Raw genomic sequence first — 12,330 nt, forward strand, 5'->3', positions numbered from 1 at the left:
AATGTCAGTCAGCTACATAACATAACGTTTTTTCTGATGATTGACAGATTCAGAAATACCGTTATGTAGCTGACTGATATAGCGATGCGCTAATGTCAGCACTACATAACAGTGTGTTTCTAACATTTGTCCCTGCAGCCGTTTTTGTAAAAAAAAAGCACTTTTATAATATGCTAATGAGCCTCTAGGTGCTATGTGGGCGTAAAATCAGCACCTAGAGGCTCCGTCCACTCACCCTTTATCCCGCCCAGGTCCCCTGTTCTGTCCGCCCCGCTCCTCTTGATTGTTGGCACTGTTCCCTGCATTATTGACGAAATCCCTGCGCCGTTCACTTCTGTCTTTGGCACAGGCGCAGTGAGTGATAGCCGCTCTCCTGATGCCGGCTTCCTCACTGTGACGTAGTCGGCGCAGGCGCAGTGAGGAATCGGGCACCAGGATCGCATCATTCACTCACTGCGCCTGCGCCGAAGACAGAAGTGAATGGTGCAGGCGCGGGATTTCATCAACGATGTGGTGGACCATGCCAACAATCAAGAGGAGCGGGGCGGACAGAACAGGGGACCTGGGCGGGATAAAGGGTGAGTGGACGGAGCCTCTAGGTGCTGATTTTACGCCCACGTAGCACCTAGAAGTCCATTAGCATATTATAAAAGTGCTTTTTTAATAAAAACGGCTGCAGGGACTAATGTTAGAAACATACTGTTATGTAGTGCTGACATTAGCGCATCGCTATATCAGTCAGCTACATAACGGTATTTCTGGTGGTAGAAACCCTTTAAAAACTGTTACATTTACAGACTTCAAATGTTTTATATACCTTTTTAGATGTGACTATCTAGGACAGGTGTCAGGACTGTCTTGGTCACACACAGGTTAAAAAACCAGTCTGCAGGCAGGGCACTACTTGGGCAGGCTGCTGGAGCAGGACTGGAGAAGAAGAATGATTTCTCCCACGGAGCTCCCTGCCTCTCTCTCTGATGTCATTTCCTCTGGACCTTACTTCCTTATCAGAGAGAAGGAGGGAGGCAGGGGAGGAGCGAGGAGGAGGGAGGAGACCGGAGACTGAAGTGAGTGAACACAGCGCTCTGACTCTGAGGCTGCGCTGCCTGGCATCACTATCACTGTAGAGGAGGGAGGGACAGCTGATCGGCCGGCCGCTGCAGTGACAGCTTGTGTGATCGCATCATCGGAGTCTCGGTCGGACGTCCACACTGCAGTTTGAATGAATCCTGTGCCCGGGTCTAAGAAAAGCTTGTACCCGGGCACAGGATTACAAACCCGGACTGTCCGGGTCAATCCCGTACGGGTGGCAACCCTACTCATCGCGAGATTTCGGCGCTCCAGCTCTGTGACGTCAGCCAGCAAGGAGCGGTGCTGGGCTCCTTTCCGCTTGACTCATCTCCGGATACAGGACTCATATCAGGTCATTTGCATATCAATCAAAACTGTTTTTTAACACAATAAAAGCGCAGAGAGCTATGGGACCTGGGTACTGCAGATGTGCTAGTGGCCATCTAGCAGCCCATGTCCCCAGCTCTATGCGCAAAATCCTGGTGACAGGTTTCCTTTAATGTGGGTATGCTTGATGAGGGGAGGGCAGCAGCAAGCAAGCTGAGTCCCTGTGGAGTCATGGGGGGGGACACTGTAGGCTCATAGATAGAGAACTCAGGACAGTGTGCTCCCCCCGCCATGAACTCTGCTTGCTGATAGAGGACAGAGTGCCCAGCCAGCACAGCTGCACATCCCCACTCAGTTACCTTGCAGGGTTATGCACACTAAGCATCAGCAGCAAGGATTTAAAGGTCTTATCCAACCCCTATAATGCCCCCCAAAATGCCCAGGCACCTCATACAGGTAATACTTAGCCCGCTCTCCGCGCAGGCCACGATGGGAATGAGCCTCCCTAGCATCGCGAGTGACCCTAGTGAGACTCACTTCCATCGCAGCCTACTATTGGCTGCACCTCTTCCTCACCGGTCATTAGTATTACCTGTATGTGGTGCCTAGCATTTTAGGGGGCATAATAGGGGTTGGATAACCCATTTAACCATTAGGATACCAGAGTTTTTTGCATTTTCATTTTTCTTCCCTATCTTCCTTGAGCCATAACTTTTTTATTTTTCTGTTAACCTATCCATTTGAGGGCTTATTTTTTGCTGGACAAGTTGTACTTTAATATGGCACACAATATAGTGGGAAGCGGCCAAAAAATTCCAAATGGGGTGGAATTGGAAAAAAACAACACAATTCCTCCAGCATTTTACGGGTTTTGCTTCTATGGCATTCCCTTTGCGGCAAAACTGACCTGTGCCCTTTATTCTCTCGGTCAGTAGGAATACAACAGGGAAGTGGCAGGGGAGGAGCCAAGGTAGGTTGTGGGATGGGCCAGGGGTGGGTAGTGGGCGGAGTTAGGGGGCCCAATTCATATTTTTGGAGCCTAATGATTTCTATACACGCCCCAGTGCATAGCCCCTCACAGATAATATACTTCCCCGGCTCCTGGCGCTGCTCTTGGTCCCTGCATCATCGCTGCTGCTTCTCCCTTTACAAAGATGAAAACATCTGGTGTCTGGGGGGGGGGGGGAAGCAGCCAATGGCAGGCAGGGACGAGCCTCCCTAGCGTCACCTGCGATGCTAGGGAGGCTCCCCCCCGCCTGCCATTTGCTGCTCCCCCCAACACCAGATGTTTTCATCCATGTACAGGGAGAAGCAGCAGCAGTGGTGCGGGGACCAGGAGCGGCGTGAGGAGCAGGGTAAGTATATTACCTGTGAGGGGCCCGGCACATGTGGGGGGTTTAGAGAAATTGGATAACCCCTTTAAGAACCCTAACATTTTCAATTTCTTAGGTTACCAAAATAATTTTTGGGATGTTTTTTGACACATAGGGCATTTTTTATATTTATAGAGCTGGTTTTTCATGTTTAGTTTCAATAAGGGTAATTTGTACAAAAAGTCTGAAAAAGTATTCATTTTTACCTTAAAATAGGACCTGTTGCCACTCCTGACCTGCCTGTTTTAATAGCTACATGAATTCCTCACGTAATAACAATTCTGGAACATCTTTTCTTATGACTCTATGGTGTGCTATTTCTTTATTATTTCTACTAGAAGTTATGAATTAATTGCTAGCAGCCTGCAGTAAGGGTATAGGGGGGTGGTAACAAGTTAGTGGTGTGCCCCTGTTCAGTCTGACAAAGACAGCACTGATTGGATAGGGCGAGACTGTGTAGGGACATACTTCCAACTGGTTAACACAAGAGTTGAGCGGACACCTGGATGTTCGGGTTCGATGGGTTCGGCTGAACTTGAGAAAAAAGTTCGAGTTTGGGACCCGAACTTGACCCTGAACCCAATTGAAGTCAATGGGGACCCAAACTTTTGAGCACTTAAATGGCTGTAAAAATGTCATGGAAAGGGCTAGAGGGCTGCAAATGGCATACAAATGTGGTTAAGAGCATGGCAAGTGCTCTGCAAACAAATGTGGATAGGGAAATTACTTTAAATAATATAAAATAGGTTAAAATAAAAAATAATAATCTTGATCTAGGAGGACGACGTCCATATGGAGTAGGAGGTTACGGAGGCGGTGGATGTGGCGGTGTAGGTGGAAGCGACGGTGGAGGAGGTAGCCTACACAGCTTTTTGGTTTAAAATTTTATTTTTAAAATTAGGGTACACCCCAAACCATTGGGAAATATAACCTGTGATAACCCCCTCCAGTCATGCTAGACACACATTCAGGCAATACACTGGCTGCAGGGCAGGCCAGCACCGCCAAGGGGTAAAGGGCAAGCTCAGGCCATGTGCCCAACTTGGAGACCCAGAAGTTGCAGGCGCTGACCCCTGTCAGTCAGTTCGTGCAGGCGTGTGCACACTTACTGCCCCACCATGTCGCACGTCCCCGCGATGTTCACGATCCAATTTGATATCTGCTCTATCAACTTTCGATGTTCTTTTATGCGCCTACCATGGTGATCACGGGTGGCGGGGAATTAGGGTTCCAGGCCAGAGAGGGAGCGTGAGAAAGAGAGATCACATCCAAGGGAGGATTCATTTTTTCCAATTTAAAATTATAGAGTTGAAATATGGGAGAAATTATTAAAGCATAAACATGTAACAACTTTTCAAAGTTTTGAGCATTAAATGAAAGGATGTGGCGCCCATTAATTACTGAATAATATATTAAATTTTATTTCCTGTCACCTATGCATAGCAGGTGTTTATTCACGTCTAAAATTGTATAATGTCAACCCAAGAATGTAACAGAAAAATTATTGAAATTTATTAAGCTGTCAACTAGGTAGAGGAGGGGTATATACTAGGTATAGCAGTGGTACTATACACCCAAAAATTGCTGAATTTCACCAGAAAATGTAACTGACATAGTAGTAAAATGATATCAAATAAAATACGTACAAATAATATGAGGTGGGGTTCCATATGGAGTAGGAGTTTGAGGAGGCAGTGTACGTAGCGTTGTAGATGGAAGCGGCGGTGGAGGAGGACGAGGTAGCCAACACAGGTTTTTTATTTTAATGTTTTTTTAAATTAGGGTACACTCTAAAAGAGTGTGAAATATCCAAAATACAAGAATGTATTCAAATGCCTGAATCAAACCCCTGTATGTAGAGGGTGTATCTCACACGGCCTGACTCACTGTAGGCCTGAATTAAAGATTTATTTGCCCAAAATGGCTGTATTTCAAATGCCTGAATCAAACCCCTGTATGTAGAGGGTGTATCTCACACGGCCTGACCCACTGTAGGCCTGAATTAAAGATTTATTTGCCCAAAATGGCTGTATTTCAGATGCCTGAATCAAACCCCTGTATGTAGAAGGTGTATCTCACACGGCCTGATCCACTGTAGGTCTGAATTCAATATTGGAGCACCAAATGGCGGTATTTCAAATCTCTGAATCTAACCCAAATGTATTAAGGGTGTATCTCACAATGACATATGCAGCAAAGGCTGCCAACAATTTTTTTTTTGCCCAAGCGTTTTTTTAACAACTGAATTTGACAGCAGTATATAAGCCTGTAATTTCACATGTGCTGATGCTGCAAGGCCTGAAAATAGTGTTTTTTGGCAAAAAAGTGTGTTTTTAAAATCCCAGAAAATGATTGGTGTATTTCTAGCTTAAATTGCACACTGACTAAGGCCTCATGCACACGACCGTTTTTTTTCACGGTCCGCAAAAACGGGGTCCGTGGGTCCGTGATCCGTGACCGTTTTTTCGTCCGTGGGTCTTCCTTGATTTTTGGAGGATCCACGGACATGAAAAAAAAGTCGTTTTGGTGTCCGCCTGGCCGTGCGGAGCCAAACGGATCCGTCCTGAATTTCAATGCAAGTCAATGGGGACGGATCCGTTTGATGTTGACACAATATGGTGCCATTTCAAACGGATCCGTCCCCATTGACTTTCAATGTAAAGTCTGGAGTTCTTTTATACCATCGGATTGGAGTTTTCTCCAATCCGATGGTATATTTTAACTTGAAGCGTCCCCATCACCATGGGAACGCCTCTATGTTAGAATATACTGTCGGATATGAGCTACTTCGTGAACCTCAGATCCGACAGTATATTCTAACACAGAGGCGTTCCCATGGTGATGGGGACGCTTCAGGTTAGAATACACTACAAACTTTGTACAAGACTGCCCTCTGCTGCCTGGCAGCACCCGATCTCTTACTGGGGGATATGATAGCACAATTAACCCCTTTAGGTGCGGCATATTCCCCTGTAAGAGATCAGGGCTGCCAGGCAGCAGGGGGCAGCCCCCCCCTCCCCAGTTTGAATATCGTTGGTGGCACAGTGTGCCAACCACCATCGGCCCCCCTCCCTCCCTCTATTGTATTAAATCGTTGGTGGCACAGTGTGCCAACCACCATCGGCCCCCCTCCCTCCCTCTATTGTATTAAATCGTTGGTGGCACAGTGTGCCAACCACCATCGCCCCCCCCCCCTCCCCCTATAGCAGTAACATTGGTGGCAGTGTGCGGTCTCAACAGTAGAAGATTCATACTTTACCTGCTTGCTGCTGCGATGTCTGTGTCCGGCCGGGAGCTCCTCCTACTGGTAAGTGAAAGGTCTGTGCGGTGCATTGCTAAAGAACTGTCACTTACCAGTAGGAGGAGCTCCCGGCCGGACACAGACATCGCAGCAGCAAGCAGGTAAGTATGAATCTTCTACTGTTGAGACCGCACACTGCCACCAATGTTACTGCTATAGAGGGGGGGGCGATGGTGGTTGGCACACTGTGCCACCAACGATTTAATACAATAGAGGGAGGGAGGGGGGCCGATGGTGGTTGGCACACTGTGCCACCAACGATTTAATACAATAGAGGGAGGGAGGGGGGCCGATGGTGGTTGGCACACTGTGCCACCAACGATATTCAAACTGGGGAGGGGGGGTGGTCTGCCCCTGCTGCCTGGCAGCCCTGATCTCTTACAGGGGAATATGATAGTACAATTAACCCCTTTAGGTGCCTGAAGGGGTTAATTGTGCTATCATATCCCCCTGTAAGAGATCGGGTGCTGCCAGGCAGCAGGGGGCAGTCTTGTACAAAGTTTGCAGTGTATTCTAACTAGAAGCGTCCCCATCACCATGGGAACGCTTCTGTGTTAGAATATACTGTCGGAAATGAGTTTTCACTAAGTGAAAACTTAGATCAGAAAAAGCTTTTATGCAGACGGATCTTCGGATCCGTCTGTATGAAAGCAACCTACGGCCACGGATCACGGACACGGATGCCAATCTTGTGTGCATCCGTGTTCTTTCACGGACCCATTGACTTGAATGGGTCCGTGAACCGTTGTCCGTCAAAAAAATAGGACAGGTCATATTTTTTTGACGGACAGGATACACGGATCACGGCCTCGGCTGCAAAACGGTGCATTTTCCGATTTTTCCACGGACCCATTGAAAGTCAATGGGTCCGCGAAAAAAAACGGAAAACGGCACAACGGCCACGGATGCACACAACGGTCGTGTGCATGAGGCCTAATCCAGATGTTGTATATTGCCAAAAAAAGTGTTTTTTTGGTAACAGAATATGAAAGCTGTATATATTAAACTTGAATTTAACACTTGCAGATCAGGAAAATACTGTTTTTGGGCAAAAATATGTGTGTTTTTAAAACCCCAGAAAATGATGGCTGTATTTCTATCTTAAATTGCCCACTGACTAATCCAGATGTATATTGCCCAAAAAATTGTGATTTGCAATGTCCCAAAAGCTCAGATGCAGTGCTGGTGCACTGAGCTTGCATAAAATGGCCACCGCTGCCCACCTAACTAACAGACAGATAAAAGTTGTTGTTTTTTTGGTCAATGGGCTCAGGGCAGGGTAAAAAGATTTTGCCCTGCACCCACACAACTATTTCTATGTAGATCGCTGAGTTAGATTCTCTCCTATTCTCTCCCTGAAATCACAAGTCCAGCAGCATCCTCTCCCTACACTTGTAACAGCAGAGTGACGTGCAGCGCTACGTGACTCCAGCTTATATAGAGCCTGGGTCACATGCTGCACTGGCCAAACACAACCATGCTATAAGTAGGCATGGCTGTGATGGCTTCTAAGGTCAGACAGTTAAACGCTTGTTGATTGGCTGCTCTGCAGCCTTTCAAAAAGCGCCAAGAAATCGCTGAACACCGAACCCAAACTTTTACTGAAATGTTCGGGTTCAGGTCCGGGGTCCAAAAATCCTAAAGTTCAGGACGAACCCGAACTTTACAGTTTGGGTTCGCTCAACCCTAGTTAACACCCATCTGCATCCTTACTGCAGACTGCTAGCAATTCATTCATCATTTCTGGTAGAAATAATGCAGGAATGACACAACATAGAGCTATAAGAACAGATGCTCCAGAATTGTTATTACACGGGGAATGTATGTAGCTATTAAAACAGACATGTCAGGAGTGGTGACAGCGCTCTCATTCAGATGAGTTCCCAATTTTATTTCAGTCATTTTGTACATTTGTATAGTCTCTAAATAAGGTGTGAGAACAGTTAAAAATCAAATGCCAATACTTTCGCAATATTATGTTGAGAATGGAGACATTCTGCTTTATTAAATATTCCACATAAAATAAAATATTCTACATGAAATTCGGCATTGTACCATTCATCTGTGTTCTGTTATTCCTCCTAGAAGCCTATGTATAAATTGACAAAGGGATGTGCTCCTCTGCAGGCTACCACTATTACCATTGACTGGACAATATCAGAGTGTGCACGGACACACCCTCAACTGACACCATCAAGTTTTCAATTTATTCATACATTTTTATAGGTAATAACAGAGGAAGATCATAACACAAAGTTAAGAGATGTCGAGAAATGCTAATTCATGGAGAATGCAACTATTTACTAGAAGAAACAGGTCCTCTTTAAACCTAGTGATTTGCAGAATAAGAACAGCACACAGCAAGATTTTGTTTTCTAAGGCCTCTTTCACACGGGCGTCATGTTTTTTGCCCGGATAAGAGGCGGGTGCGTTGCGGGAAAATGCGCGATTTTGCAATGCGTTTTGCACTCGCGTGAGAAAAATCGCGCATGTTTGGGAATTACGCGATCAAGAGGATAAGCTGAGTTAACTTTTTTTTTTTTTTTTAACCCCTCCAGTACTATTATACTATGCATTCTGTATTCAGAATGCTATTATTTTCCCTTATAACCATGTTATAAGGGAAAATAATACAGTGAATAGACTGTCACCTAGAAACCATGCGTGAAAATCGCACCGCATCCGCACTTGCTTGCGGATGCTTGCAATTTTCACGCAACCCCATTCATTTCTATGGGGCCTGCGTTACATGAAAAACGCAGAATATAGAACATGCTGCGATTTTCACGCAACGCATAAGTGATGCGTGAAAATCACCGCTCATGTGAACAGCCCCATAGAAATGAATGGGTCAGGATTCAGTGCGGGTGTAATGCGTTCAACTCACGCATTGCACCCACGCGGAATACTTGCCCGTGTGAAAGAGGCCTAATTATTTTCTATCATAAAGTATTCCACTACACAAATGAGCTGGGGGAGGTTGCAGTATATAATGAAATGGATACTAGATTTACAACTGCCACGTGAAAAGGAATATCCTTCCCTGTTCACTGTAATTATGATACAATCAGTTCCTTTGCTCCTAAGCTCCAGAATTCAAGTTATATTTTGAAGATTTCTACTTTTTCTTAGGCCTCCTGCACACGACCGTTGTGTGCACCCGTGGCCGTTGTGCCGTTTTCCGTTTTTTTTTTCGCGGACCCATTGACTTTCAAAAAATGCACCGTTTTGCAGCCGAGGCCGTGATCCGTGTATCCTGTCCGTCAAAAAAATATGACCTGTCCTATTTTTTTGACGGACAACGGTTCACGGACCCATTCAAGTCAATGGGTCCGTGAAAGAACACGGATGCACACAAGATTGGCATCCGTGTCCGTGATCCGTGGCCGTAGGTTGCTTTCATACAGACGGATCCGAAGATCCGTCTGCATAAAAGCTTTTTCTGATCTAAGTTTTCACTTAGTGAAAACTCATTTCCGACAGTATATTCTAACACAGAAGCGTTCCCATGGTGATGGGGACGCTTCTAGTTAGAATACACTGCAAACTTTGTACAAGACTGCCCCCTGCTGCCTGGCAGCACCCGATCTCTTACAGGGGGATATGATAGCACAATTAACCCCTTCAGGTGCGGCACCTAAAGGGGTTAATTGTACTATCATATTCCCCTGTAAGAGATCAGGGCTGCCAGGCAGCAGGGGGCAGACCCCCCCCTCCCCAGTTTGAATATCGTTGGTGGCACAGTGTGCGCCCACCATCGCCCCCCCTCCCTCCCTCTATTGTATTAAATCGTTGGTGGCACAGTGTGCCAACCACCATCGGCCCCCCTCCCTCCCTCTATTGTATTAAATCGTTGGTGGCACAGTGTGCCAACCACCATCGCCCCCCCCTCCCTCTATAGCAGTAACATTGGTGGCAGTGTGCGGTCTCCCATTCCCCCCCCCCCCCATCATTGGTGGCAGCGGAGTTCCGATCGGAGTCCCAGTTTAATCGCTGGGGCTCCGATCGGTAACCATGGCAACCAGGAAGCTACTGCAGCCATGGTTGCCATGGTTACTTAGCAATAGTACAACAGTAGAAGATTCATACTTACCTTCTTGCTGCTGCGATGTCTGTGAACGGCCGGGAGCTCCTCCTACTGGTAAGTGACAGTTCTTTAGCAATGCACAGACCTTTCACTTACCAGTAGGAGGAGCTCCCGGCCGGACACAGACATCGCAGCAGCAAGCAGGTAAGTATGAATCTTCTACTGTTGTACTATTGCTAAGTAACCATGGCAACCAGGGCTGCAGTAGCGTCCTGGTTGCCATGGTTACCGATCGGAGCCCCAGCGATTAAACTGGGACTCCGATTGGAACTCCGCTGCCACCAATGATGGGGGGGGGGAATGGGAGACCGCACACTGCCACCAATGTTACTGCTATAGAGGGAGGGGGGGCGATGGTGGTTGGCACACTGTGCCACCAACGATTTAATACAATAGAGGGAGGGAGGGGGGCCGATGGTGGTTGGCACACTGTGCCACCAACGATTTAATACAATAGAGGGAGGGAGGGGGGGCGATGGTGGGGGCACACTGTGCCACCAACGATTTATTACAATAGAGGGAGGGAGGGGGGGGCGATGGTGGGCGCACACTGTGCCACCAACGATATTCAAACTGGGGAGGGGGGGGCTGCCCCCTGCTGCCTGGCAGACCTGATCTCTTACAGGGGAATATGATAGTACAATTAACCCCTTTAGGTGCCGCACCTGAAGGGGTTAATTGTGCTATCATATCCCCCTGTAAGAGATCGGGTGCTGCCAGGCAGCAGGGGGCAGTCTTGTACAAAGTTTGTAGTGTATTCTAACCTGAAGCGTCCCCATCACCATGGGAACGCCTCTGTGTTAGAATATACTGTCGGATCTGAGGTTCACGAAGTAGCTCATATCCGACAGTATATTCTAACATAGAGGCGTTCCCATGGTGATGGGGACGCTTCAAGTTAAAATATACCATCGGATTGGAGAAAACTCCAATCCGATGGTATAAAAGAACTCCAGACTTTACATTGAAAGTCAATGGGGACGGATCCGTTTGAAATGGCACCATATTGTGTCAACATCAAACGGATCCGTCCCCATTGACTTGCATTGTAATTCAGGACGGATCCGTTTGGCTCTGCACGGCCAGGCGGACACCAAAACGACTTTTTTTTCATGTCCGTGGATCCTCCAAAAATCAAGGAAGACCCACGGACGAAAAAACGGTCACGGATCACGGACCCACGGACCCCGTTTTTGCGGACCGTGAAAAAAAACTGTTGTGTGCAGGAGTCCTTATTTTGTTGCTTTGTGAGAGATTTTCTTGAATTATTTTAAATTATTGTAGCCATTTCAAAACTTTGAAGAATAGAAAATACACATGAAATTCACAACATCGAAGCAGTTTCTCCCTTACTATTCTCCTCTCCTTGATCCCATTCTGTCTTATTTCAAATTTTGTGGTGCATATAAATAGTGTGCAATTTCCCACCTTATGTGTCTCTAATCTGCCAGTAAGACAACTGGCTGCAAAAGGAGCCTTCACCCAGTGCTCTAACGTCAGTAGGACACCAGGAATGGTAAGCTCCACCCCAGCCCTGCCTTTAAAGAGTTTGTGCAGTGCAAACACATTGATGACCTATCGTGAGAGCACTGCTTTTGCTTCAAACCTACCTGCACATTATGTCGCATCAGGTGGCGGAGTGTAATTACAACTGCTCCATCCCATTTAGGCGCAGCCAATGGAAATGAGGTCATTTTGAAGAGGAAGCAGAACTTACACAAGTGCCGTTACCGCTTCAAACAGCTGAACGACAGGGGTGCTGGGAGTCAGACCCAGGGTTGCACCACCAATGAGACCAGGTGAGATGTCTGCCTCAGGCAGCACCAGGTAGGGGCAAGAGGGGGCAGCGGAAGGCTCATGGTCAATGAGCACTTTTATTGTGGCAAAGGGGTTAGGTAAAAAAAATGGCTTGGGGGGAGGGGGGGGCGCCATTTCATTTTTTGCCTCAGGCAGCAGAAAGGCTAGTTGCACCCCTGGTCGGACCACTGCAGATCTGATATTAATGACCATCTTTGAATATCATTGCACTGTGCAACCCCTTTAAGTTAACTTTTGTTTCAAGAAGATGCAGAATATTCTGCAGACTTCTAAACAGTAAGGGTAAGCATATCTCCTGCTTTCATCATTAATTTCTTGGTTTAGTGTTCTCTTAGGCCACATCTCCAAACAGC

At 46.9% G+C, this 12,330-nt stretch overlaps 1 protein-coding gene across 1 annotated transcript in view; it reads right to left on the reverse strand.

The window, feature by feature from the left end:
- LOC122942431 (heparan-alpha-glucosaminide N-acetyltransferase-like) overlaps positions 1–943 on the reverse strand; it is a 458,936-nt gene extending 457,993 nt beyond the window's left edge. Inside the window, exon 1 of the mRNA XM_044300048.1 lies at positions 818–943. The gene's annotated coding sequence lies outside the window, so the exon portion shown is untranslated. The remainder of the gene's footprint in view (positions 1–817) is intronic.
- Between the last annotated feature and the right edge of the window lie 11,387 nt (positions 944–12,330).

Source organism: Bufo gargarizans, chromosome 6 (genome assembly GCF_014858855.1).
Source record: "Bufo gargarizans isolate SCDJY-AF-19 chromosome 6, ASM1485885v1, whole genome shotgun sequence".
NCBI classification, from domain to species: Eukaryota; Metazoa; Chordata; class Amphibia; order Anura; family Bufonidae; genus Bufo; species Bufo gargarizans.